At 41.7% G+C, this 22,191-nt stretch overlaps 61 non-coding genes across 61 annotated transcripts; all 61 read right to left on the bottom strand.

Annotated features, from left to right (window-relative positions):
• Positions 1-37: 37 nt before the first annotated feature.
• Positions 38-110, bottom strand: Trnaf-gaa (transfer RNA phenylalanine (anticodon GAA)). The gene has a single exon. It is a non-coding gene; the product is annotated as a tRNA-Phe (tRNA).
• A 210-nt stretch (positions 111-320) lies between these two features.
• Trnaf-gaa (transfer RNA phenylalanine (anticodon GAA)) lies at positions 321-393 on the bottom strand. The gene has a single exon. It is a non-coding gene; the product is annotated as a tRNA-Phe (tRNA).
• A 211-nt stretch (positions 394-604) lies between these two features.
• Positions 605-677, bottom strand: Trnaf-gaa (transfer RNA phenylalanine (anticodon GAA)). Its single transcript has one exon. It is a non-coding gene; the product is annotated as a tRNA-Phe (tRNA).
• A 131-nt stretch (positions 678-808) lies between these two features.
• Positions 809-880, bottom strand: Trnad-guc (transfer RNA aspartic acid (anticodon GUC)). The gene has a single exon. It is a non-coding gene; the product is annotated as a tRNA-Asp (tRNA).
• An 8-nt stretch (positions 881-888) lies between these two features.
• On the bottom strand, positions 889-961 carry Trnaf-gaa (transfer RNA phenylalanine (anticodon GAA)). Its single transcript has one exon. It is a non-coding gene; the product is annotated as a tRNA-Phe (tRNA).
• A 131-nt stretch (positions 962-1,092) lies between these two features.
• On the bottom strand, positions 1,093-1,164 carry Trnad-guc (transfer RNA aspartic acid (anticodon GUC)). Its single transcript has one exon. It is a non-coding gene; the product is annotated as a tRNA-Asp (tRNA).
• Positions 1,165-1,172: 8 nt separating this feature from the next.
• On the bottom strand, positions 1,173-1,245 carry Trnaf-gaa (transfer RNA phenylalanine (anticodon GAA)). Its single transcript has one exon. It is a non-coding gene; the product is annotated as a tRNA-Phe (tRNA).
• A 134-nt stretch (positions 1,246-1,379) lies between these two features.
• On the bottom strand, positions 1,380-1,451 carry Trnad-guc (transfer RNA aspartic acid (anticodon GUC)). The gene has a single exon. It is a non-coding gene; the product is annotated as a tRNA-Asp (tRNA).
• Positions 1,452-2,004: 553 nt separating this feature from the next.
• On the bottom strand, positions 2,005-2,077 carry Trnaf-aaa (transfer RNA phenylalanine (anticodon AAA)). Its single transcript has one exon. It is a non-coding gene; the product is annotated as a tRNA-Phe (tRNA).
• Positions 2,078-3,715: 1,638 nt separating this feature from the next.
• Positions 3,716-3,788, bottom strand: Trnaf-gaa (transfer RNA phenylalanine (anticodon GAA)). The gene has a single exon. It is a non-coding gene; the product is annotated as a tRNA-Phe (tRNA).
• A 131-nt stretch (positions 3,789-3,919) lies between these two features.
• Positions 3,920-3,991, bottom strand: Trnad-guc (transfer RNA aspartic acid (anticodon GUC)). Its single transcript has one exon. It is a non-coding gene; the product is annotated as a tRNA-Asp (tRNA).
• Positions 3,992-3,999: 8 nt separating this feature from the next.
• On the bottom strand, positions 4,000-4,072 carry Trnaf-gaa (transfer RNA phenylalanine (anticodon GAA)). The gene has a single exon. It is a non-coding gene; the product is annotated as a tRNA-Phe (tRNA).
• Positions 4,073-4,206: 134 nt separating this feature from the next.
• On the bottom strand, positions 4,207-4,278 carry Trnad-guc (transfer RNA aspartic acid (anticodon GUC)). The gene has a single exon. It is a non-coding gene; the product is annotated as a tRNA-Asp (tRNA).
• Positions 4,279-4,286: 8 nt separating this feature from the next.
• Positions 4,287-4,359, bottom strand: Trnaf-gaa (transfer RNA phenylalanine (anticodon GAA)). The gene has a single exon. It is a non-coding gene; the product is annotated as a tRNA-Phe (tRNA).
• A 201-nt stretch (positions 4,360-4,560) lies between these two features.
• Trnaf-gaa (transfer RNA phenylalanine (anticodon GAA)) lies at positions 4,561-4,633 on the bottom strand. Its single transcript has one exon. It is a non-coding gene; the product is annotated as a tRNA-Phe (tRNA).
• A 130-nt stretch (positions 4,634-4,763) lies between these two features.
• Positions 4,764-4,835, bottom strand: Trnad-guc (transfer RNA aspartic acid (anticodon GUC)). Its single transcript has one exon. It is a non-coding gene; the product is annotated as a tRNA-Asp (tRNA).
• An 8-nt stretch (positions 4,836-4,843) lies between these two features.
• Positions 4,844-4,916, bottom strand: Trnaf-gaa (transfer RNA phenylalanine (anticodon GAA)). The gene has a single exon. It is a non-coding gene; the product is annotated as a tRNA-Phe (tRNA).
• A 1,039-nt stretch (positions 4,917-5,955) lies between these two features.
• Positions 5,956-6,028, bottom strand: Trnaf-aaa (transfer RNA phenylalanine (anticodon AAA)). Its single transcript has one exon. It is a non-coding gene; the product is annotated as a tRNA-Phe (tRNA).
• A 1,798-nt stretch (positions 6,029-7,826) lies between these two features.
• Trnad-guc (transfer RNA aspartic acid (anticodon GUC)) lies at positions 7,827-7,898 on the bottom strand. Its single transcript has one exon. It is a non-coding gene; the product is annotated as a tRNA-Asp (tRNA).
• Positions 7,899-7,906: 8 nt separating this feature from the next.
• Positions 7,907-7,979, bottom strand: Trnaf-gaa (transfer RNA phenylalanine (anticodon GAA)). The gene has a single exon. It is a non-coding gene; the product is annotated as a tRNA-Phe (tRNA).
• A 212-nt stretch (positions 7,980-8,191) lies between these two features.
• Positions 8,192-8,264, bottom strand: Trnaf-gaa (transfer RNA phenylalanine (anticodon GAA)). Its single transcript has one exon. It is a non-coding gene; the product is annotated as a tRNA-Phe (tRNA).
• Positions 8,265-8,396: 132 nt separating this feature from the next.
• Trnad-guc (transfer RNA aspartic acid (anticodon GUC)) lies at positions 8,397-8,468 on the bottom strand. Its single transcript has one exon. It is a non-coding gene; the product is annotated as a tRNA-Asp (tRNA).
• Positions 8,469-8,476: 8 nt separating this feature from the next.
• Positions 8,477-8,549, bottom strand: Trnaf-gaa (transfer RNA phenylalanine (anticodon GAA)). Its single transcript has one exon. It is a non-coding gene; the product is annotated as a tRNA-Phe (tRNA).
• Positions 8,550-8,679: 130 nt separating this feature from the next.
• Positions 8,680-8,751, bottom strand: Trnad-guc (transfer RNA aspartic acid (anticodon GUC)). The gene has a single exon. It is a non-coding gene; the product is annotated as a tRNA-Asp (tRNA).
• An 8-nt stretch (positions 8,752-8,759) lies between these two features.
• Trnaf-gaa (transfer RNA phenylalanine (anticodon GAA)) lies at positions 8,760-8,831 on the bottom strand. The gene has a single exon. It is a non-coding gene; the product is annotated as a tRNA-Phe (tRNA).
• A 132-nt stretch (positions 8,832-8,963) lies between these two features.
• On the bottom strand, positions 8,964-9,035 carry Trnad-guc (transfer RNA aspartic acid (anticodon GUC)). The gene has a single exon. It is a non-coding gene; the product is annotated as a tRNA-Asp (tRNA).
• Positions 9,036-9,043: 8 nt separating this feature from the next.
• Positions 9,044-9,116, bottom strand: Trnaf-gaa (transfer RNA phenylalanine (anticodon GAA)). The gene has a single exon. It is a non-coding gene; the product is annotated as a tRNA-Phe (tRNA).
• Positions 9,117-9,315: 199 nt separating this feature from the next.
• Positions 9,316-9,388, bottom strand: Trnaf-gaa (transfer RNA phenylalanine (anticodon GAA)). Its single transcript has one exon. It is a non-coding gene; the product is annotated as a tRNA-Phe (tRNA).
• Positions 9,389-9,519: 131 nt separating this feature from the next.
• Positions 9,520-9,591, bottom strand: Trnad-guc (transfer RNA aspartic acid (anticodon GUC)). Its single transcript has one exon. It is a non-coding gene; the product is annotated as a tRNA-Asp (tRNA).
• Positions 9,592-9,599: 8 nt separating this feature from the next.
• Trnaf-gaa (transfer RNA phenylalanine (anticodon GAA)) lies at positions 9,600-9,672 on the bottom strand. The gene has a single exon. It is a non-coding gene; the product is annotated as a tRNA-Phe (tRNA).
• Positions 9,673-9,802: 130 nt separating this feature from the next.
• On the bottom strand, positions 9,803-9,874 carry Trnad-guc (transfer RNA aspartic acid (anticodon GUC)). Its single transcript has one exon. It is a non-coding gene; the product is annotated as a tRNA-Asp (tRNA).
• An 8-nt stretch (positions 9,875-9,882) lies between these two features.
• Positions 9,883-9,955, bottom strand: Trnaf-gaa (transfer RNA phenylalanine (anticodon GAA)). Its single transcript has one exon. It is a non-coding gene; the product is annotated as a tRNA-Phe (tRNA).
• Positions 9,956-10,086: 131 nt separating this feature from the next.
• On the bottom strand, positions 10,087-10,158 carry Trnad-guc (transfer RNA aspartic acid (anticodon GUC)). The gene has a single exon. It is a non-coding gene; the product is annotated as a tRNA-Asp (tRNA).
• An 8-nt stretch (positions 10,159-10,166) lies between these two features.
• Trnaf-gaa (transfer RNA phenylalanine (anticodon GAA)) lies at positions 10,167-10,239 on the bottom strand. The gene has a single exon. It is a non-coding gene; the product is annotated as a tRNA-Phe (tRNA).
• Positions 10,240-10,370: 131 nt separating this feature from the next.
• Positions 10,371-10,442, bottom strand: Trnad-guc (transfer RNA aspartic acid (anticodon GUC)). Its single transcript has one exon. It is a non-coding gene; the product is annotated as a tRNA-Asp (tRNA).
• Positions 10,443-10,450: 8 nt separating this feature from the next.
• On the bottom strand, positions 10,451-10,523 carry Trnaf-gaa (transfer RNA phenylalanine (anticodon GAA)). Its single transcript has one exon. It is a non-coding gene; the product is annotated as a tRNA-Phe (tRNA).
• A 130-nt stretch (positions 10,524-10,653) lies between these two features.
• Trnad-guc (transfer RNA aspartic acid (anticodon GUC)) lies at positions 10,654-10,725 on the bottom strand. The gene has a single exon. It is a non-coding gene; the product is annotated as a tRNA-Asp (tRNA).
• Positions 10,726-10,733: 8 nt separating this feature from the next.
• Trnaf-gaa (transfer RNA phenylalanine (anticodon GAA)) lies at positions 10,734-10,806 on the bottom strand. The gene has a single exon. It is a non-coding gene; the product is annotated as a tRNA-Phe (tRNA).
• Positions 10,807-10,938: 132 nt separating this feature from the next.
• On the bottom strand, positions 10,939-11,010 carry Trnad-guc (transfer RNA aspartic acid (anticodon GUC)). Its single transcript has one exon. It is a non-coding gene; the product is annotated as a tRNA-Asp (tRNA).
• Positions 11,011-11,018: 8 nt separating this feature from the next.
• Positions 11,019-11,091, bottom strand: Trnaf-gaa (transfer RNA phenylalanine (anticodon GAA)). The gene has a single exon. It is a non-coding gene; the product is annotated as a tRNA-Phe (tRNA).
• A 131-nt stretch (positions 11,092-11,222) lies between these two features.
• Positions 11,223-11,294, bottom strand: Trnad-guc (transfer RNA aspartic acid (anticodon GUC)). Its single transcript has one exon. It is a non-coding gene; the product is annotated as a tRNA-Asp (tRNA).
• Positions 11,295-11,302: 8 nt separating this feature from the next.
• On the bottom strand, positions 11,303-11,375 carry Trnai-gau (transfer RNA isoleucine (anticodon GAU)). Its single transcript has one exon. It is a non-coding gene; the product is annotated as a tRNA-Ile (tRNA).
• A 126-nt stretch (positions 11,376-11,501) lies between these two features.
• Positions 11,502-11,576, bottom strand: Trnad-guc (transfer RNA aspartic acid (anticodon GUC)). Its single transcript has one exon. It is a non-coding gene; the product is annotated as a tRNA-Asp (tRNA).
• Positions 11,577-12,139: 563 nt separating this feature from the next.
• Trnad-guc (transfer RNA aspartic acid (anticodon GUC)) lies at positions 12,140-12,211 on the bottom strand. The gene has a single exon. It is a non-coding gene; the product is annotated as a tRNA-Asp (tRNA).
• A 292-nt stretch (positions 12,212-12,503) lies between these two features.
• On the bottom strand, positions 12,504-12,576 carry Trnaf-gaa (transfer RNA phenylalanine (anticodon GAA)). The gene has a single exon. It is a non-coding gene; the product is annotated as a tRNA-Phe (tRNA).
• A 212-nt stretch (positions 12,577-12,788) lies between these two features.
• On the bottom strand, positions 12,789-12,861 carry Trnaf-gaa (transfer RNA phenylalanine (anticodon GAA)). The gene has a single exon. It is a non-coding gene; the product is annotated as a tRNA-Phe (tRNA).
• Positions 12,862-13,071: 210 nt separating this feature from the next.
• Trnay-gua (transfer RNA tyrosine (anticodon GUA)) lies at positions 13,072-13,144 on the bottom strand. The gene has a single exon. It is a non-coding gene; the product is annotated as a tRNA-Tyr (tRNA).
• Positions 13,145-13,353: 209 nt separating this feature from the next.
• On the bottom strand, positions 13,354-13,426 carry Trnaf-gaa (transfer RNA phenylalanine (anticodon GAA)). The gene has a single exon. It is a non-coding gene; the product is annotated as a tRNA-Phe (tRNA).
• A 211-nt stretch (positions 13,427-13,637) lies between these two features.
• Trnaf-gaa (transfer RNA phenylalanine (anticodon GAA)) lies at positions 13,638-13,710 on the bottom strand. Its single transcript has one exon. It is a non-coding gene; the product is annotated as a tRNA-Phe (tRNA).
• A 131-nt stretch (positions 13,711-13,841) lies between these two features.
• On the bottom strand, positions 13,842-13,913 carry Trnad-guc (transfer RNA aspartic acid (anticodon GUC)). Its single transcript has one exon. It is a non-coding gene; the product is annotated as a tRNA-Asp (tRNA).
• Positions 13,914-13,921: 8 nt separating this feature from the next.
• On the bottom strand, positions 13,922-13,994 carry Trnaf-gaa (transfer RNA phenylalanine (anticodon GAA)). Its single transcript has one exon. It is a non-coding gene; the product is annotated as a tRNA-Phe (tRNA).
• A 201-nt stretch (positions 13,995-14,195) lies between these two features.
• Positions 14,196-14,268, bottom strand: Trnaf-gaa (transfer RNA phenylalanine (anticodon GAA)). The gene has a single exon. It is a non-coding gene; the product is annotated as a tRNA-Phe (tRNA).
• A 210-nt stretch (positions 14,269-14,478) lies between these two features.
• Trnaf-gaa (transfer RNA phenylalanine (anticodon GAA)) lies at positions 14,479-14,551 on the bottom strand. The gene has a single exon. It is a non-coding gene; the product is annotated as a tRNA-Phe (tRNA).
• A 1,039-nt stretch (positions 14,552-15,590) lies between these two features.
• Positions 15,591-15,663, bottom strand: Trnaf-aaa (transfer RNA phenylalanine (anticodon AAA)). The gene has a single exon. It is a non-coding gene; the product is annotated as a tRNA-Phe (tRNA).
• Positions 15,664-17,294: 1,631 nt separating this feature from the next.
• Positions 17,295-17,367, bottom strand: Trnaf-gaa (transfer RNA phenylalanine (anticodon GAA)). Its single transcript has one exon. It is a non-coding gene; the product is annotated as a tRNA-Phe (tRNA).
• A 210-nt stretch (positions 17,368-17,577) lies between these two features.
• On the bottom strand, positions 17,578-17,650 carry Trnaf-gaa (transfer RNA phenylalanine (anticodon GAA)). The gene has a single exon. It is a non-coding gene; the product is annotated as a tRNA-Phe (tRNA).
• Positions 17,651-17,784: 134 nt separating this feature from the next.
• Positions 17,785-17,856, bottom strand: Trnad-guc (transfer RNA aspartic acid (anticodon GUC)). Its single transcript has one exon. It is a non-coding gene; the product is annotated as a tRNA-Asp (tRNA).
• An 8-nt stretch (positions 17,857-17,864) lies between these two features.
• On the bottom strand, positions 17,865-17,937 carry Trnaf-gaa (transfer RNA phenylalanine (anticodon GAA)). Its single transcript has one exon. It is a non-coding gene; the product is annotated as a tRNA-Phe (tRNA).
• Positions 17,938-18,137: 200 nt separating this feature from the next.
• Trnaf-gaa (transfer RNA phenylalanine (anticodon GAA)) lies at positions 18,138-18,210 on the bottom strand. Its single transcript has one exon. It is a non-coding gene; the product is annotated as a tRNA-Phe (tRNA).
• Positions 18,211-18,420: 210 nt separating this feature from the next.
• On the bottom strand, positions 18,421-18,493 carry Trnaf-gaa (transfer RNA phenylalanine (anticodon GAA)). Its single transcript has one exon. It is a non-coding gene; the product is annotated as a tRNA-Phe (tRNA).
• Positions 18,494-19,532: 1,039 nt separating this feature from the next.
• Positions 19,533-19,605, bottom strand: Trnaf-aaa (transfer RNA phenylalanine (anticodon AAA)). Its single transcript has one exon. It is a non-coding gene; the product is annotated as a tRNA-Phe (tRNA).
• Positions 19,606-22,191: the final 2,586 nt, after the last annotated feature.

Here is a 22,191-nt window from a genome sequence, read left to right as displayed (position 1 = left end):
GGGGATACTCACCACTATACTACCGAGGATATCAAGCTGCCGAAACCCGGTTTCGAACCAGGGACCTTAAGATCTTCAGTCTAACGCTCTCCCAACTAACCTATTTCGGCACATTTGCAACAGGTTTAACTGATACCTTTTTTTTCCTTTTCCGATTCACGATTCTCTTAAAATTCTCCAACGTCTTCTAAATTTAGTGTAATTATATAAGAATGTCTGGAAAAAAACACAAAAAAGTCTCCTCCCCAGCGCGGAATCGAACCCCGGTCTCCCGCGTGACAGGCGGGGATACTCACCGAATACTACCGAGGATATCAAGCTGCCGAAACCCGGTTTCGAACAAGGGACCTTTAGATCTTCAGTCTACAGCTCTCCCAACTGAGCTATTTCGGCACATTTGTAACAGGTTTAACTGATACCTTTTTTTTCCATTTCCGATTCACGATTCTCTTAAAATTCTCCAACGCCTGCAAAATTTAGTGCAATTATATTAGAATGTCTGGAAAAAAACACAAAAAAGTCTCCTACCCGGCGGGGAATCGAACCCCGGTCTCCCGCGAGACAGGCGGGGATACTCACCACTACACTACCGAGGATATCAAGCTGCCGAAACCCGGTTTCGAACCAGGCACCTTTAGATCTTCAGTCTAACGCTCTCCCAACTGAGCTATTTCGGTACTTTTGTAACAGGTTTAACTGATACCTTTTTTTTCCATTTCCGATTCACGATTCTCTTAAAATTCTCCAACGCCTTCAAAATTTAGTGCAATTATATTAGAATGTTTGGAAAAAAACACAAAAAAGTCCCCTCCTTGGCGGGGAATCGAACCCCGGTCTCCCGCGTGACAGGCGGGGATACTCACCACTATACTACCGAGGATATCAAGCTGCCGAAACCCGGTTTCGAACCTGGGACCTTTAGATCTTCAGTCTAACGCTCTCCCAACTGAGCTATTTCGGCACATTTGTAACAGGTTTAACTGATACCTTTTTTTTTCATTTCCGATTCACGATTCTCTTAAAATTCTCCAACGCCTGCAAAATTTAGTGCAATTATATTAGAATGTCTGGAAAAAAACACAAAAAAGTCTTCTCCCCGGCGGGGAATCGAACCCCGGTCTCCCGCGTGACAGGCGGGGATACTCACCACTATACTACCGAGGATATCAAGCTGCCGAAACCCGGTTTCGAACCAGGGACCTTTAGATCTTCAGTCTAACGCTCTCCCAACTCAGCTATTTCGGCACATTTGTAACAGGTTTAACTGATACCTTTTTTTTTTTTCATTTCCGATTCACAATTCTCTTAAAATTCTCCAACGCCTTCAAAATTTAGTGCAATTATATTAGAATGTCTGGAAAAAAACACAAAAAAGTCTCCTCCCCGGCGGGGAATCGAACCCCGGTCTCCCGCGTGACAGGCGGGGATACTCACCACTATACTACCGAGGATATGAAGCTGCCGAAAACAGGGACCGTTAGATCTTCAGTCTAACGCTCTCCCAACTGAGCTATTTCGGCACATTTGTAACAGGTTTAACTGATGCCTTTTATTTTTCATTTCCCATTCACGATTTTCTTAAAATTGTTCAACGCCCGCAAAATTTAGTGCACCTATATTAGAATTTCTGGAAAAAAGCAGAAAAAAGTCTCCTCCCCGGCAGGGAATTGAACCCCGGACTCCCACGTAACAGTCGGGGAAACTCAACACTATACAATCGAGGATATGAAGCTGCCGAAAACATGGACCTTTACATCTTCTCTCTAACGCTCTCCCAACTGAGCTATTCATGCACATTTTTAACAGGTTTAACTGATACCTTTTTTTTTCATTTCCGATTCACGATTCTCTTAAAATTCTTCAACGCCCGCAAAATTAAGTGCACCTATACTAGCATGTCTGGAAAAAAACAGAAAAAAGTCTCCTCCCCGGCGGGGAATCGAACCCCGGTCCTCCACGTGACATGCGGGGATACTGACCACTATACTACCGAGGATTAGAAACTGCCGAAACCCGGTTTCAAAGCAGGGACCTTTAGATCTTTAGTCTAACGCTCTCCCACCTGAGCTATTTCGGCACTTTTGAAGTCGGTGTAACTGGTAGCTTTTTTTTTCATTTCCGATTCACGATTCTCTTAAAATTCTCCAACGCCCGCAAAATTTAGTGCACCTTTTTTACAATGTCTGGAAAAAAAAACACAAAAAAGTCGCCTCCCCGGCGGGGAATCGAAACCCGGTCTCCCGCGAGACAGGCGGAGATACTCACCACTATACTACCGAGGATATGAAGCTGCCGGAACCCGGTTTCGAACCAGGGACCTTTAGATCTTCAGACTACCGCTCTCCCAACTGAGCTTTTTGAGCACTATGATAACCGGTTTAACTGGTACCTCTCTTTTCAATGCGGATTCACGATTCTCTTAAAAATATTTTGAAAAAAAAAAATAGAACCGACTTCAAAATTGCTCTAAAACGTGAAAATAATTTTATTCTTTAAACACCATCGATAATACTTTTAAACATAATTTTTGAAGTTGGCGCAAAAACGATCGATAAAATCATTCACAGCCATAACACAACTACAAGTATAAATTTAACCAGGTCCAGTTTCTTCACTACCACATGCATTACGCATTGATGACAGCATATTTGAGTAACGATATAAATGTTTCGTTCCTAACTTTGGATGATTTTTTGATAAAAATATGAACGAAGCATGGTTACAATGGAGTTTACTTTTTGTTTTTGCGCCAACTTCAAAAATTATTTTTAAAAGTATTATAGATGGTGTTTAAAGAATAAAATTATTTTTCACTTTTTAGAGCAATTTTGAAGTCGGTTCTATTTTTTTTTTTTTTCAAATTTTTTTTATTTCATTCTTTTTAGTGTAAATGTAGATATTTCAGTAAAAGTAAGAAGTTACCTTGTAAGAAGTTCGGCTCTATATCACTATTGCTTTGGAAAAGCCTTTATTCTAAATTATCATTACAATTACTATTACTGTTATATGGCACCGAACTTTTATAACAATGAGTTTCATATTGTCGCGTAGATGAAGATAGCGAAGACAATGTGAAAGCCAAATGAAGCGAATACTCGTTAGTCTTAACTCGAGATCTTTATTCAGAACCACGAATGAACGTTACATCTCCTTATGTACAACTTCAGAAAGTGCTGGAACTTTCCCGACTTGGAAAGATACAGAAATCAATAGAACATTCGAGAAAATACGGGAAACAGTAGAAACGAAATTTTAGTAAAGTTCTGTGTCCTAGTCGGGAGTTGAACCCGGCTCGCTCGTGTGGGAGGCGAGAATTCTACCACTGAACCACCGTTATCCACGGATGAAAAGTGCGAACTTCGCTACAATATCATTATAATCATTTAATAGGGAAATTGCATAAAATTTACTGTTTTTTGCCCATAACTTTTTTTCTGAAGAACAAATACGGTCAAACAAAGCAATGGGACCTAAGTTGAGCCATCCCCTATCCATTAAAAAAAGAATCATCAAAATCGGTTCACTAGGTGAGACGCTATGAGTGGACAAACAAAAAATAACATACATACGGTATGAACTGATAACCGCCTCCTTTTTAAAGTCGATTAAAAACTCTTCAAGTCCAGCAAAATTTGGTGCACCTATATTAGAATGTCTGGAAAAAAACACGAAAAAGGCGGGGATACTCACCTCTATACTACCGAGGATATCAAGCTGCCGAAACCCGGTTTCGAACCTGGGACCTTTAGATCTTCAGTCTAACGCTCTCCCAACTGAGCTATTTCGGCACATTTGTAACAGGTTTAACTGATACCTTTTTTTTTCATTTCCGATTCACGATTATCTTAAAATTCTCCAACGCCTGCAAAATTTAGTGCAATTATATTAGAATGTCTGGAAAAAAACACAAAAAAGTCTTCTCCACGGCGGGGAATCGAACCCCGGTCTCCCGCGTGACAGGCGGGGATACTCACCACTATACTACCGAGGATATCAAGCTGCCGAAACCCGGTTTCGAACCAGGGACCTTTAGATCTTCAGTCTAACGCTCTCCCAACTCAGCTATTTCGGCACATTTGTAACAGGTTTAACTGATACCTTTTTTTTTTTTCATTTCCGATTCACAATTCTCTTAAAATTCTCCAACGCCTTCAAAATTTAGTGCAATTATATTAGAATGTCTGGAAAAAAACACAAAAAAGTCTCCTCCCCGGCGGGGAATCGAACCCCGGTCTCCCGCGTGACAGGCGGGGATACTCACCACTATACTACCGAGGATATGAAGCTGCCGAAACCCGGTTTCGAACCACGGACCTTTAGATCTTCAGTCTAACGCTCTTCCAACTGAGATATTTCGGCTCATTTGTAACAGGTTTAAATGATACCTTTTTTTTCATTTCCGATTCACAATTCTCTTAAAAATCTCCAACACCTGCAAAATTTAGTGCAATTATATTCGAATGTCTGAAAAAATAGTCTCCTCGCCGACGGTGACTCAAACCCCGGTCTCCCACGTGACAGGCGGGGATACTCACCACTATACTACCGAGGATATGAAGCTGCCGAAACCCGGTTTCGAACCATAGACCTTTAGATCTTCAGTCTAACGCTCTCCCAACTGAGCTATTTCGGCACTTTTGTAACAGGTTTAACTGATACCTTTTTTTCCATTTCCGATTCACGATTCTCTTAAAATTCTCCAACGCCTTCAAAATTTAGTGCAATTATATTAGAATGTCTGGAAAAAAACACAAAAAAGTCTCCTCCTTGGCGGGGAATCGAACCCCGGTCTCCCGAGTGACAGGCGGGGATACTCACCACTGTACTACCGAGGATATGAAGCTGCCGAAACCCGATTTCGAACCAGGGACCTTTAGATCTTCAGTCTAACGCTCTCCCAACTGAGCTATTTCGGCACTTTTGTAACAGGTTTAACTGATACCTTTTTTTCCATTTCCGATTCACGATTCTCTTAAAATTCTCCAACGCCTTCAAAATTTAGTGCAATTATATTAGAATGTCTGGAAAAAAACACAAAAAAGTCTCCTCCTTGGCGGGGAATCGAACCCCGGTCTCCCAAGTGACAGGCGGGGATACTCACCACTATACTACCGATGATACGAAGCTTCCGAGACCCGGTTTCGAACCAGGGGTCTATAGATCTATAGTCTGACGCTCTCCGAACTAACCTATTTGGGCATAGTTGTGGCAGGTTTAACTGATACCTTTTTTTTCATTTCCGATTCACAATTCTATTAAAATTCTTCAACGCCGGCAAAATTTAGTGCACCTATATTAGAATGTCTTTGAAAAAAACACAAAAAAGTCTCCTCCCCGGCAGGGAATCGGACCCCGGACTCCCACGCAACAGTCGGGGAAACTCAACACTATACAACCGAGGATATGAAATTGCCGAAAACAGGGACCTTTAGATCTTCAGTCTAACGCTCTCCCAACTGAGCTATTTCGGCACATTTGTAACAGGTTTAACTGATGCCTTTTATTTTTCATTTCCCATTCACGATTTTCTTAAAATTGTTCAACGCCCGCAAAATTTAGTGCACCTATATTAGAATTTCTGGAAAAAAGCAGAAAAAAGTCTCCTCCCCGGCAGGGAATTGAACCCCGGACTCCCACGTAACAGTCGGGGAAACTCAACACTATACAATCGAGGATATGAAGCTGCCGAAAACATGGACCTTTACATCTTCTCTCTAACGCTCTCCCAACTGAGCTATTCATGCACATTTTTAACAGGTTTAACTGATACCTTTTTTTTTCATTTCCGATTCACGATTCTCTTAAAATTCTTCAACGCCCGCAAAATTAAGTGCACCTATACTAGCATGTCTGGAAAAAAACAGAAAAAAGTCTCCTCCCCGGCGGGGAATCGAACCCCGGTCCTCCACGTGACATGCGGGGATACTGACCACTATACTACCGAGGATTAGAAACTGCCGAAACCCGGTTTCAAAGCAGGGACCTTTAGATCTTTAGTCTAACGCTCTCCCACCTGAGCTATTTCGGCACTTTTGAAGTCGGTGTAACTGGTAGCTTTTTTTTTCATTTCCGATTCACGATTCTCTTAAAATTCTCCAACGCCCGCAAAATTTAGTGCACCTTTTTTACAATGTCTGGAAAAAAAAACACAAAAAAGTCGCCTCCGGTCTCCCGCGAGACAGGCGGAGATACTCACCACTATACTACCGAGGATATAAAACTGCCGGAACCCGGTTTCGAACCAGGGACCTTTAGATCTTCAGTCTACCGCTCTCCCAACTGAGCTTTTTGAGCACTATGATAACCGGTTTAACTGGTACCTCTCTTTTCAATGCGGATTCACGATTCTCTTAAAAATATTTTGAAAAAAAAAATAGAACCGACTTCAAAATTGCTCTAAAACGTGAAAATAATTTTATTCTTTAAACACCATCGATAATACTTTTAAACATAATTTTTGAAGTTGGCGCAAAAACGATCGATAAAATCATTCACAGCCATAACACAACTACAAGTATAAATTTAACCAGGTCCAGTTTCTTCACTACCACATGCATTACGCATTGATGACAGCATATTTGAGTAACGATATAAATGTTTCGTTCCTAACTTTGGATGATTTTTTGATAAAAATATGAACGAAGCATGGTTACAATGGAGTTTACTTTTTGTTTTTGCGCCAACTTCAAAAATTATTTTTAAAAGTATTATAGATGGTGTTTAAAGAATAAAATTATTTTTCACTTTTTAGAGCAATTTTGAAGTCGGTTCTATTTTTTTTTTTTTCAAATTTTTTTTATTTCATTCTTTTTAGTGTAAATGTAGATATTTCAGTAAAAGTAAGAAGTTACCTTGTAAGAAGTTCGGCTCTATATCACTATTGCTTTGGAAAAGCCTTTATTCTAAATTATCATTACAATTACTATTACTGTTATATGGCACCGAACTTTTATAACAATGAGTTTCATATTGTCGCGTAGATGAAGATAGCGAAGACAATGTGAAAGCCAAATGAAGCGAATACTCGTTAGTCTTAACTCGAGATCTTTATTCAGAACCACGAATGAACGTTACATCTCCTTATGTACAACTTCAGAAAGTGCTGGAACTTTCCCGACTTGGAAAGATACAGAAATCAATAGAACATTCGAGAAAATACGGGAAACAGTAGAAACGAAATTTTAGTAAAGTTCTGTGTCCTAGTCGGGAGTTGAACCCGGCTCGCTCGTGTGGGAGGCGAGAATTCTACCACTGAACCACCGTTATCCACGGATGAAAAGTGCGAACTTCGCTACAATATCATTATAATCATTTAATAGGGAAATTGCATAAAATTTACTGTTTTTTGCCCATAACTTTTTTTCTGAAGAACAAATACGGTCAAACAAAGCAATGGGACCTAAGTTGAGCCATCCCCTATCCATTAAAAAAAGAATCATCAAAATCGGTTCACTAGGTGAGACGCTATGAGTGGACAAACAAAAAATAACATACATACGGTATGAACTGATAACCGCCTCCTTTTTAAAGTCGATTAAAAACTCTTCAAGTCCAGCAAAATTTGGTGCACCTATATTAGAATGTCTGGAAAAAAACACGAAAAAGTCTCCTCCCCCCCCCGGGCAAGCGAACCCGAGTCTCCAAAGTGACAGGCGGGGATTCAGTCTACCGCTCTCCCAACTGAGCTATTTCGGCACATTTGCAACAGGTTTAACTGATACCTTTTTTTTTCATTTCCGATTCACGATTCTCTTAAAATTCTCCAACGCCTGCAAAATTTAGTGCAATTATATTAGAATGTCTGGAAAAAAACACAAAAAAGTCTCCTCCCCGGCGGGGAATCGAACCCCGGTCTCCCGCGTGACAGGCGGGGATACTCACCACTATACTACCGAGGATATGAAGCTGCCGAAACCCGGTTTCGAACCACGGACCTTTAGATCTTCAGTCTAACGCTCTCCCAACTGAGCTATTTCGGCACATTTGTAACAGGTTTAACTGATACCTTTTTTTTTCCTTTTCCGATTCACGATTCTCTTAAAATTCTCCAACGCCTGCAAAATTTAGTGCAATTATATTAGAATGTCTGAAAAAAAACAGAAAAAAATCTCCTCCCCGGCGGGGAATCGAACCCCGATCTCCCGCGTGAGATGGGGGGATACTCACCACTATAATACCTAGGATCTCAAGCTTCCGAAGCCCGGTTTCGAACCAGGGACCTTTAGATCTTCAGTCTAACGCTCTCCCAACTGAGCTATTTCGGCACATTTGTAATAGGTTTAACTGATACCTTTTTTTTTTCATTTCCGATTCACGATTCTCTTAAAATTCTCCAACGCCTGCAAAATTTAGTGCAATTATATTAGAATGTCTGGAAAAAAACACAAAAAAGTCTCCTCCCCGGCGGGGAATCGAACCCCGGTCTCCCGCGTGACAGGCGGGGATACTCACCACTATACTACCGAGGATAGCAAGCTGCCGAAACCCGGTTTCGAACCAGGGACCTTTAGATCTTCAGTCTAACGCTCTCCCAACTGAGCTATTTCGGCACATTTGAAACAGGTTTAACCGATACCTTTTTTTTCCTTTTCCGATTCACGATTCTCTTAAAATTCTCCAACGCCTGCAAAATTTAGTGCAATTATATTAGAATAACTGGAAAAAACACAAAAAAGTCTCCTCCCCGGCGGGGAATCGAACCCCGGTCTCCCGCGTGACAGGCGGGGATACACACCACTATACTACCGAGGATATCAAGCTGCCGAAACCCGTTTCGAACCAGGGACCTTTAGATCTTCAGTCTAACGCTCTCCCAACTGAGCTATTTCGGCACCGTTGTAACAGGTGTAACTGATACCTTTTTTTTTCATTTCCGATTCACGATTCTCTTAAAATTCTCCAACGCCTGCAAAATTTAGTGCAATTATATTAGAATGTCTGGAAAAAAACACAAAAAAAGTCTCCTCCCCGGCGGGGCATCGAACCCTGGTCTCCCGCGTGACAGGCGGGGATACTCACCACTATACTACCGAGGATATCAAGCTGCCGAAACCCGGTTTCGAAACAGGGTCCTTTAGATCTTCTGTCTAACGCTCTCCCAACTGAGCTATTTCGGCACATTTGTAACAGGTTTAACTGATAAATTTTTTTTCATTTCCGATTCACGATTCTCTTAAAATTCTCCAACGCCTTCAAAATTTAGTGCAATTATATTAAAATGTCTGGAAAAAAACACAAAAAAGTCTCCTCATCGAACCCCGGTCTCCCGCGTGACAGGCGGGGATACTCACCACTATACTACCGAGGATATCAAGCTGCCGAATCCCGGTTTCAAACCAGGAACCTTTAGATCTTCAGTCTAACGCTCTCCCAACTGAGCTATTTCGGCACATTTGTGACAGGTTTAACTGATACCTTTTTTTTTCATTTCCGATTCACGATTCTCTTAAAATTCTCCAACGCCTTCAAAATTTGGTGCAATTATATTAGAATGTCTGGAGAAAAACACAAAAAAGTCTCCTCCCCGGCGGGGAATCGAACCCCGGTCTCCCGCGTGACAGGCGGGGATACTCACCACTATACTACCGAGGATATCAAGCTGCCGAAACCCGGTTTCGAACCAGGGACCTTTAGATCTTCAGTCTAACGCTCTCCCAACTGAGCTATTTCGGCACATTTGGAACAGGTTTAACTGATACATTTTTTTTCATTTCCGATTCACAATTCTCTTAAAATTCTCCAACGCCTTCAAAATTTGGTGCAATTATATTAGAATGTCTGGAAAAAAACACAAAAAAGTCTCCTCCCCGGCGGGGAATCGAACCCCGGTCTCCCGCGTGACAGGCGGGGATACTCACCACTATACTACCGAGGATATCAAGCTGCCGAAACCCGGTTTCGAACCAGGGACCTTTAGATCTTCAGTCTAACGCTCTCCCAACTGAGCTATTTCGGCACATTTGTAGCAGGTTTAACTGATACCTTCTTTTTTCATTTCCGATTCACGATTCTCTTAAAATTCTCCAACGCCCATAAAATTTAGAGCAATTACATTAGATTGTCTGGAAAAAAACACAAAGAAGTCTCCTCCCCGGCGGGGAATCGAACCCCGGTCTCCCGCGTGACAGGCGGGGATACTCACCGCTATACTACCGAGAATATCAAGCTGCCGAAACCCGGTTTCGAATCAGGGACCTTTAGATCTTCAGTCTAACGCTCTCCCAACTGAGCTATTTCGGAACATTTGTTACAGGTTTAACTGATACCTTTTTTTTTCAGTTCCGATTCACGATTCTCTTAAAATTCTCCAACGCCCTTAAAATTTAGTGTAATTATATTAGAATGTCTGGAAAAAAACACAGAAAAGTCTACTCCCCGGCGGGGAATCGAACCCCGGTCTCCCGCGTGACAGGGGGGGATACTCACCACTATACTACCGAGGATATCAAGCTGCCGAAACCCGGTTTCGAACCAGGGACCTTAAGATCTTCAGTCAAACGCTCTCCCAACTAAGCTATTTCGGCACATTTGCAACAGGTTTAACTGATACCTTTTTTTTCCTTTTCCGATTCACGATTCTCTTAAAATTCTCCAACGCCTGCAAAATTTAGTGCAATTATATTAGAATGTCTGGAAAAAACACAAAAAAGTCTCCTCCCCGGCGGGGAATCGAACCCCGGTCTCCCGCGTGACAGGCGGGGATACTCACCACTATACTACCGAGGATATCAAGCTGCCGAAACCCGGTTTCGAACCAGGGACCTTTAGATCTTCAGTCTAACGCTCTCCCAACTGAGCTATTTCGGCACATTTGTAGCAGGTTTAACTGATACCTTTTTTTTCCTTTTCCGATTCACGATTCTCTTAAAATTCTCCAACGCCTGCAAAATTTAGTGCAATTATATTAGAATGTCTGGAAAAAAACACAAAAAAAGTCTCCTCCCCGGCGGGGAATCGAACCCTGGTCTCCCGCGTGACAGGCGGGGATACTCACCACTATACTACCGAGGATATCAAGCTGCCGAAACCAAGTTTCGAACCAGGGACCTTTAGATCTTCAGTCTAACGCTCTCCCAACTGAGCTATTTCGGCACATATGTAACAGGTTTAACTGATACCTTTTTTTTTCATTTCCGATTCACGATTCTCTTAAAATTCTCCAACGCCCATAAAATTTAGAGCAATTACATTAGATTGTCTGGAAAAAAACACAAAGAAGTCTCCTCCCCGGCGGGGAATCGAACCCCGGTCTCCCGCGTGACAGGCGGGGATACTCACCACTATACTACCGAGGATATCAAGCTGCCGAAACCCGGTTTCGAACCAGGGACCATTAGCTCATCAGTCTAACGCTCTCCCAACTGAGCTATTTCGGCACATTTGGAACAGGTTTAACTGATACATTTTTTTTCATTTCCGATTCACAATTCTCTTAAAATTCTCCAACGCCTTCAAAATTTAGTGCAATTATATTAGAATGTCTGGAAACAACACAAAAAAGTCTCCTCCCCGGCGGGGAATCGAACCCCGGTCTCCCGCGTGACAGGCGGGGATACTCACCACTATACTACCGTGGATATGAAGCTGCCGAAACCCGATTTCGAACCAGGGACCTTTAGATCTTCAGTCTAACGTTCTCCCAACTGAGCTATTCCTATTCCTATTCAGAGTCACAACTGACTACAACTGTATTTATGTCGAGGACTGCATACTAAGTGCCTTGCCTCCATTATTTTTATATAAAGATAGATGGCAGCACCATCACCGGATCGAACAGTTAATCAGAATTTAGAACTAGTCCAGGAGCTAATAGCTACCTAGTGCTAGCACCCCCAGAGTTATCGTTTCACTTGGAGGACATTGAGACCACGAGCATATTTAACGTCGCCCAGTCCCCTTTAATGGCGACGGTGGGTCTTCGACCATCGAGGTTCGAACCCAGGACCCTCCGGCCCCGAACCCGGCACTCTACGGATCGGGCTACCACGGCCCTACTAAGCTATTTCGGCACATTTGTAACAGGTTTAACTGATACCTTTTTTTTCCATTTCCGATTCACGATTCTCTTAAAATTCTCCAACGTCTTCAAAATTTAGTGCAATTATATTAGAATGTCTGGAAAAAAACACAAAAAAGTCTCCTCCCCGGCGGGGAATCGAACCCCGGTCTCCCGCGTGACAGGCGGGGATACTCACCACTATACTACCGAGGATATGAAGCTGCCGAAACGCGATTTCGAACGAGGGACCTTTAGATCTTCAGTCTAACGGTCTCCCAACTGAGCTATTTCGGATTATTTGTAACACGTTTAATTGATACCTTGTTTTTTCATTTCCGATTCACGATTCTCTTAAAATTCTCCAACGCCCTTAAAATTTAGTGCAATTATATTAGAATGTCTGGAAAAAAACACAAAAGAGTCTCCTGCCCGGCGGGGAATCGAACCCCGGTCTCCCGCGTGACAGGGGGGGATACTCACCGTTATACTACCGAGGATATCAAGCTGCCGAAACCAAGTTTCGAACCAGGGACCTTTAGATCTTCAGTCTAACGCTCTCCCAACTGAGCTATTTCGGCACATATGTAGCAGGTTTAACTGATACCTTTTTTTTTCATTTCCGATTCACGATTCTCTTAAAATTCTCCAACGCCCATAAAATTTAGAGCAATTACATTAGATTGTCTGGAAAAATACACAAAGAAGTCTCCTCCCCGGCGGGGAATCGAACCCCGGTCTCCCGCGTGACAGGGGGGGGATACTCACCACTATACTACCGAGGATATCAAGCTGCCGAAACCCGGTTTCGAACCAGGGACCTTAAGATCTTCAGTCTAACGCTCTCCCAACTAAGCTATTTCGGCACATTTGCAACAGGTTTAACTGATACCTTTTTTTTCCTTTTCCGATTCACGATTCTCTTAAAATTCTCCAACGTCTTCTAAATTTAGTGTAATTATATAAGAATGTCTGGAAAAAAACACAAAAAAGTCTCCTCCCCAGCGCGGAATCGAACCCCGGTCTCCCGCGTGACAGGCGGGGATACTCACCGAATACTACCGAGGAAGTCAAGCTGCCGAAACCCGGTTTCGAACCTGGGACCTTTAGATCTACAGTCTAACGCTCTCCCAACTGAGCTATTTCGGCACAATTGTAAGAGGTTTAACTAATACTTTTTTTTTCATTTCCGATTCACAATTCTCTTAAAATTCTCCAACGCCACCAAAATTTAGTGCAATTATATTAGAATGTCTGGAAAAAACACAAAAAAGTCTCCTCCCCGGCGGGGAATCGAACCCCGGTCTCCCACGTGAGAGGCGGGGATACTCACAACTATACTACCGAGGATATAAAGCTGCCGAAACCCGGTTTCGAACCAGGGACCTTTAGATCTTCAGTCTAATGCTCACCCAACTGAGCTATTTCGGCACGTTTGAAACTGGTTTAACTGATACCTTTTTTTTTCATTTCCGATTTACAATTCTCTTAAAATTCTCCAACGCCTGCAAAATTAAGTGCAATTATATTAGATTGTCCGGAAAAAAACACAAAAAAGTCCCCTCCTTGGCGGGGAATCGAAACCCGGTCTCCCGCGTGACAGGCGGGGATACTCACCACTATACTACCGAGGATATCAAGCTGCCGAAACCCGGTTTCGAACCTGGGACCTTTAGATCTTCAGTCTAACGCTCTCCCAACTGAGCTATTTCGGCACATTTGTAACAGGTTTAACTGATACCTTTTTTTTTCATTTCCGATTCACGATTCTCTTAAAATTCTCCAACGCCTGCAAAATTTAGTGCAATTATATTAGAATGAGTGGAAAAAAACACAAAAAAGTCTTCTCCCCGGCGGGGAATCGAACCCCGGTCTCCCGCGTGACAGGCGGGGATACTCACCACTATACTACCGAGAATATGAAGCTGCCGAAACCCGGTTTCGAACCACGGACCTTTAGATCTTCAGTCTAACGCTCTTCCAACTGAGATATTTCGGCTCAATTGTAACAGGTTTAAATGATACCTTTTTTTTCATTTCCGATTCACAATTCTCTTAAAAATCTCCAACACCTGCAAAATTTAGTGCAATTATATTCGAATGTCTGAAAAAATAGTCTCCTCGCCGACGGTGACTCAAACCCCGGTCTCCCACGTGACAGGCGGAGATACTCACCACTAGACTACCGAGGATATGAAGCTGCCGAAACCCGGTTTCGAACCATAGACCTTTAGATCTTCAGTCTAACGCTCTCCCAACTGAGCTATTTCGGCACTTTTGTAACAGGTTTAACTGATACCTTTTTTTCCATTTCCGATTCACGATTCTCTTAAAATTCTCCAACGCCTTCAAAATTTAGTGCAATTATATTAGAATGTCTGGAGAAAAACACAAAAAAGTCTCCTCCTTGGCGGGGAATCGAACCCCGGTCTCCCAAGTGACAGGCGGGGATACTCACCACTGTACTACCGAGGATATGAAGCTGCCGAAACCCGATTTCGAACCAGGGACCTTTAGATCTTCAGTCTAACGCTCTCCCAACTGAGCTATTTCGGCACTTTTGTAACAGGTTTAACTGATACCTTTTTTTCCATTTCCGATTCACGATTCTCTTAAAATTCTCCAACGCCTTCAAAATTTAGTGCAATTATATTAGAATGTCTGGAAAAAAACACAAAAAAGTCTCCTCCTTGGCGGGGAATCGAACCCCGGTCTCCCAAGTGACAGGCGGGGATACTCACCACTATACTACCGATGATACGAAGCTTCCGAGACCCGGTTTCGAACCAGGGGTCTATAGATCTATAGTCTGACGCTCTCCGAACTAACCTATTTGGGCATAGTTGTGGCAGGTTTAACTGATACCTTTTTTTTCATTTCCGATTCACAATTCTATTAAAATTCTTCAACGCCGGCAAAATTTAGTGCACCTATATTAGAATGTCTTTGAAAAAAACACAAAAAAGTCTCCTCCCCGGCAGGGAATCGGACCCCGGACTCCCACGCAACAGTCGGGGAAACTCAACACTATACAACCGAGGATATGAAATTGCCGAAAACAGGGACCTTTAGATCTTCAGTCTAACGCTCTCCCAACTGAGCTATTTCGGCACATTTGTAACAGGTTTAACTGATGCCTTTTATTTTTCATTTCCCATTCACGATTTTCTTAAAATTGTTCAACGCCCGCAAAATTTAGTGCACCTATATTAGAATTTCTGGAAAAAAGCAGAAAAAAGTCTCCTCCCCGGCAGGGAATTGAACCCCGGACTCCCACGTAACAGTCGGGGAAACTCAACACTATACAATCGAGGATATGAAGCTGCCGAAAACATGGACCTTTACATCTTCTCTCTAACGCTCTCCCAACTGAGCTATTCATGCACATTTTTAACAGGTTTAACTGATACCTTTTTTTTTCATTTCCGATTCACGATTCTCTTAAAATTCTTCAACGCCCGCAAAATTAAGTGCACCTATACTAGCATGTCTGGAAAAAAACAGAAAAAAGTCTCCTCCCCGGCGGGGAATCGAACCCCGGTCCTCCACGTGACATGCGGGGATACTGACCACTATACTACCGAGGATTAGAAACTGCCGAAACCCGGTTTCAAAGCAGGGACCTTTAGATCTTTAGTCTAACGCTCTCCCACCTGAGCTATTTCGGCACTTTTGAAGTCGGTGTAACTGGTAGCTTTTTTTTTCATTTCCGATTCACGATTCTCTTAAAATTCTCCAACGCCCGCAAAATTTAGTGCACCTTTATTACAATGTCTGGAAAAAAAAACACAAAAAAGTCGCCTCCCCGGCGGGGAATCGAAACCCGGTCTCCCGCGAGACAGGCGGAGATACTCACCACTATACTACCGAGGATATGAAGCTGCCGGAACCCGGTTTCGAACCAGGGACCTTTAGATCTTCAGTCTACCGCTCTCCCAACTGAGCTTTTTGAGCACTATGATAACCGGTTTAACTGGTACCTCTCTTTTCAATGCGGATTCACGATTCTCTTAAAAATATTTTGAAAAAAAAAAATAGAACCGACTTCAAAATTGCTCTAAAACGTGAAAATAATTTTATTCTTTAAACACCATCGATAATACTTTTAAACATAATTTTTGAAGTTGGCGCAAAAACGATCGATAAAATCATTCACAGCCATAACACAACTACAAGTATAAATTTAACCAGGTCCAGTTTCTTCACTACCACATGCATTACGCATTGATGACAGCATATTTGAGTAACGATATAAATGTTTCGTTCCTAACTTTGGATGATTTTTTGATAAAAATATGAACGAAGCATGGTTACAATGGAGTTTACTTTTTGTTTTTGCGCCAACTTCAAAAATTATTTTTAAAAGTATTATAGATGGTGTTTAAAGAATAAAATTATTTTTCACTTTTTAGAGCAATTTTGAAGTCGGTTCTATTTTTTTTTTTTTCAAATTTTTTTTATTTCATTCTTTTTAGTGTAAATGTAGATATTTCAGTAAAAGTAAGAAGTTACCTTGTAAGAAGTTCGGCTCTATATCACTATTGCTTTGGAAAAGCCTTTATTCTAAATTATCATTACAATTACTATTATATGGCACCGAACTTTTATAACAATGAGTTTCATATTGTCGCGTAGATGAAGATAGCGAAGACAATGTGAAAGCCAAATGAAGCGAATACTCGTTAGTCTTAACTCGAGATCTTTATTCAGAACCACGAATGAACGTTACATCTCCTTATGTACAACTTCAGAAAGTGCTGGAACTTTCCCGACTTGGAAAGATACAGAAATCAATAGAACATTCGAGAAAATACGGGAAACAGTAGAAACGAAATTTTAGTAAAGTTCTGTGTCCTAGTCGGGAGTTGAACCCGGCTCGCTCGTGTGGGAGGCGAGAATTCTACCACTGAACCACCGTTATCCACGGATGAAAAGTGCGAACTTCGCTACAATATCATTATAATCATTTAATAGGGAAATTGCATAAAATTTACTGTTTATTGCCCATAACTTTTTTTCTGAAGAACAAATACGGTCAAACAAAGCAATGGGACCTAAGTTGAGCCATCCCCTATCCATTGAAAAAAGAATCATCAAAATCGGTTCACTAGGTGAGACGCTATGAGTGGACAAACAAAAAATAACATACATACGGTATGAACTGATAACCGCCTCCTTTTTAAAGTCGATTAAAAACTCTTCAAGTCCAGCAAAATTTGGTGCACCTATATTAGAATGTCTGGAAAAAAACACGAAAAAGGCGGGGATACTCACCACTATACTACCGAGGATATCAAGCTGCCGAAACCCGGTTTCGAACCTGGGACCTTTAGATCTTCAGTCTAACGCTCTCCCAACTGAGCTATTTCGGCACATTTGTCACAGGTTTAACTGATACCTTTTTTTTTCATTTCCGATTCACGATTCTCTTAAAATTCTCCAACGCCTGCAAAATTTAGTGCAATTATATTAGAATGTCTGGAAAAAAACACAAAAAAGTCTTCTCCCCGGCGGGAATCGAACCCCGGTCTCCCGCGTGACAGGCGGGGATACTCACCTCTATACTACCGAGGATATCAAGCTGCCGAAACCCGGTTTCGAACCAGGGACCTTTAGATCTTCAGTCTAACGCTCTCCCAACTCAGCTATTTCGGCACATTTGTAACAGGTTTAACTGATACCTTTTTTTTTTTTCATTTCCGATTCACAATTCTCTTAAAATTCTCCAACGCCTTCAAAATTTAGTGCAATTATATTAGAATGTCTGGAAAAAAACACAAAAAAGTCTCCTCCCCGGCGGGGAATCGAACCCCGGTCTCCCGCGTGACAGGCGGGGATACTCACCACTATACTACCGAGGATATGAAGCTGCCGAAACCCGGTTTCGAACCACGGACCTTTAGCTCTTCAGTCTAACGCTCTTCCAACTGAGATATTTCGGCTCATTTGTAACAGGTTTAAATGATACCTTTTTTTCATTTCCGATTCACAATTCTCTTAAAAATCTCCAACACCTGCAAAATTTAGTGCAATTATATTCGAATGTCTGAAAAAATAGTCTCCTCGCCGACGGTGACTCAAACCCCGGTCTCCCACGTGACAGGCGGGGATACTCACCACTATACTACCGAGGATATGAAGCTGCCGAAACCCGGTTTCGAACCATAGACCTTTAGATCTTCAGTCTAACGCTCTCCCAACTGAGCTATTTCGGCACTTTTGTAACAGGTTTAACTGATACCTTTTTTTCCATTTCCGATTCACGATTCTCTTAAAATTCTCCAACGCCTTCAAAATTTAGTGCAATTATATTAGAATGTCTGGAAAAAAACACAAAAAAGTCTCCTCCTTGGCGGGGAATCGAACCCCGGTCTCCCAAGTGACAGGCGGGGATACTCACCACTGTACTACCGAGAATATGAAGCTGCCGAAACCCGATTTCGAACCAGGGACCTTTAGATCTTCAGTCTAACGCTCTCCCAACTGAGCTATTTCGGCACTTTTGTAACAGGTTTAACTGATACCTTTTTTTCCATTTCCGATTCACGATTCTCTTAAAATTCTCCAACGCCTTCAAAATTTAGTGCAATTATATTAGAATGTCTGGAAAAAAACACAAAAAAGTCTCCTCCTTGGCGGGGAATCGAACCCCGGTCTCCCAAGTGACAGGCGGGGATACTCACCACTATACTACCGATGATACGAAGCTTCCGAGACCCGGTTTCGAACCAGGGGTCTATAGATCTATAGTCTGACGCTCTCCGAACTAACCTATTTGGGCATAGTTGTGGCAGGTTTAACTGATACCTTTTTTTTCATTTCCGATTCACAATTCTATTAAAATTCTTCAACGCCGGCAAAATTTAGTGCACCTATATTAGAATGTCTTTGAAAAAAACACAAAAAAGTCTCCTCCCCGGCAGGGAATCGGACCCCGGACTCCCACGCAACAGTCGGGGAAACTCAACACTATACAACCGAGGATATGAAATTGCCGAAAACAGGGACCTTTAGATCTTCAGTCTAACGCTCTCCCAACTGAGCTATTTCGGCACATTTGTAACAGGTTTAACTGATGCCTTTTATTTTTCATTTCCCATTCACGATTTTCTTAAAATTGTTCAACGCCCGCAAAATTTAGTGCACCTATATTAGAATTTCTGGAAAAAAGCAGAAAAAAGTCTCCTCCCCGGCAGGGAATTGAACCCCGGACTCCCACGTAACAGTCGGGGAAACTCAACACTATACAATCGAGGATATGAAGCTGCCGAAAACATGGACCTTTACATCTTCTCTCTAACGCTCTCCCAACTGAGCTATTCATGCACATTTTTAACAGGTTTAACTGATACCTTTTTTTTTCATTTCCGATTCACGATTTTCTTAAAATTCTTCAACGCCCGCAAAATTAAGTGCACCTATACTAGCATGTCTGGAAAAAAACAGAAAAAAGTCTCCTCCCCGGCGGGGAATCGAACCCCGGTCCTCCACGTGACATGCGGGGATACTGACCACTATACTACCGAGGATTAGAAACTGCCGAAACCCGGTTTCAAAGCAGGGACCTTTAGATCTTTAGTCTAACGCTCTCCCACCTGAGCTATTTCGGCACTTTTGAAGTCGGTGTAACTGGTAGCTTTTTTTTCATTTCCGATTCACGATTCTCTTAAAATTCTCCAACGCCCGCAAAATTTAGTGCACCTTTTTTACAATGTCTGGAAAAAAAAACACAAAAAAGTCGCCTCCCCGGCGGGGAATCGAAACCCGGTCTCCCGCGAGACAGGCGGAGATACTCACCACTATACTACCGAGGATATGAAGCTGCCGGAACCCGGTTTCGAAGCAGGGACCTTTAGATCTTCAGTCTACCGCTCTCCCAACTGAGCTTTTTGAGCACTATGATAACCGGTTTAACTGGTACCTCTCTTTTCAATGCGGATTCACGATTCTCTTAAAAATATTTTGAAAAAAAAAATAGAACCGACTTCAAAATTGCTCTAAAACGTGAAAATAATTTTATTCTTTAAACACCATCGATAATACTTTTAAACATAATTTTTGAAGTTGGCGCAAAAACGATCGATAAAATCATTCACAGCCATAACACAACTACAAGTATAAATTTAACCAGGTCCAGTTTCTTCACTACCACATGCATTACGCATTGATGACAGCATATTTGAGTAACGATATAAATGTTTCGTTCCTAACTTTGGATGATTTTTTGATAAAAATATGAACGAAGCATGGTTACAATGGAGTTTACTTTTTGTTTTTGCGCCAACTTCAAAAATTATTTTTAAAAGTATTATAGATGGTGTTTAAAGAATAAAATTATTTTTCACTTTTTAGAGCAATTTTGAAGTCGGTTCTATTTTTTTTTTTTTTTCAAATTTTTTTTATTTCATTCTTTTTAGTGTAAATGTAGATATTTCAGTAAAAGTAAGAAGTTACCTTGTAAGAAGTTCGGCTCTATATCACTATTGCTTTGGAAAAGCCTTTATTCTAAATTATCATTACAATTACTATTACTGTTATATGGCACCGAACTTTTATAACAATGAGTTTCATATTGTCGCGTAGATGAAGATAGCGAAGACAATGTGAAAGCCAAATGAAGCGAATACTCGTTAGTCTTAACTCGAGATCTTTATTCAGAACCACGAATGAACGTTACATCTCCTTATGTACAACTTCAGAAAGTGCTGGAACTTTCCCGACTTGGAAAGATACAGAAATCAATAGAACATTCGAGAAAATACGGGAAACAGTAGAAACGAAATTTTAGTAAAGTTCTGTGTCCTAGTCGGGAGTTGAACCCGGCTCGCTCGTGTGGGAGGCGAGAATTCTACCACTGAACCACCGTTATCCACGGATGAAAAGTGCGAACTTCGCTACAATATCATTATAATCATTTAATAGGGAAATTGCATAAAATTTACTGTTTTTTGCCCATAACTTTTTTTCTGAAGAACAAATACGGTCAAACAAAGCAATGGGACCTAAGTTGAGCCATCCCCTATCCATTAAAAAAAGAATCATCAAAATCGGTTCACTAGGTGAGACGCTATGAGTGGACAAACAAAAAATAACATACATACGGTATGAACTGATAACCGCCTCCTTTTTAAAGTCGATTAAAAACTCTTCAAGTCCAGCAAAATTTGGTGCACCTATATTAGAATGTCTGGAAAAAAACACGAAAAAGTCTCCTCCCCCCCCCCCCCCCGGGCAAGCGAACCCGAGTCTCCAAAGTGACAGGCGGGGATGCTGATAACTATACTACCGAGGAAAAGAAGCTACCAAAACGCAGTTTCGAACCAGGGACCTTTAGATCTTTAGTTTAACGCTCTCCCACCTGAGCTATTTCGGCAGCATTGAAACCGGTTTAACTGGTATCTTTTTTTTTCATTCCCGATTCACGATTCTCTTAAAATTCTTCAACGCCCGCAAAATTTTGTGCACCTATAATTGAATGTCTCGAAAAAAAAAAAAAAAATACGCGAGAAAGTCTCCTCCACGGTAGGGAATCAAACCCCGGTCTCCCTAGTGACAGGCGGGGATTCTGACCACTATACTACCGAGGATAAGAAGCTGCCGAAACCCGGTTTCGAACCAGGGACCTTTAGCCTAACGCTCTCCCACCTGAGCTATGTCGGCACTTTTGAAATCGGTTTAACTGGCACCTTTTTTTTTCATTCCCGATTTACGATTATCTTAAAATTCTTCAACGCCATGAAAATTTTGTGCACCTATATTAGAATGTATGAGGAAAAAACACAAAAAACAAAATCTCCTCCCCAGCGGGGAAGCGAACCCCGGTCTCCCACGTGACAGGCGGGGATATTTCTCTTTAAAAATGTTCAAATTTCCCACCCTTTTACATTGTAGATATTTGTTTTTTTTTTCAGGAAAACTGAAGTTTTTAGCTGACTTATTGCGTACCATGTATCGTAATAAAAATCTCATCAAAAACAACCCTGTTGTAAAAATTTCCCCGCCAAGAAAACCTTTAACTTTTCCGCACAAAAAAGAAAACCTGCATCCTAAACCCAAAAAACCCTCAGCCATAAAAAGTTATGATACCTAGTTTGCCCGCCAAGTATCTGCCAAACTATCATCCTCCCTCTTCTCCTTTTTCATCACAGCTACTTCCATTAGAACCGTCTCCCACCTTCAACTCCTCAGAAATATGG

Source organism: Uloborus diversus, chromosome 10 (assembly GCF_026930045.1).
Source record: "Uloborus diversus isolate 005 chromosome 10, Udiv.v.3.1, whole genome shotgun sequence".
Classification (NCBI taxonomy): domain Eukaryota; kingdom Metazoa; phylum Arthropoda; class Arachnida; order Araneae; family Uloboridae; genus Uloborus; species Uloborus diversus.
Note: the sequence above shows the minus strand (reverse complement) of the source record. Positions and strands in the feature narration are given on the sequence as shown.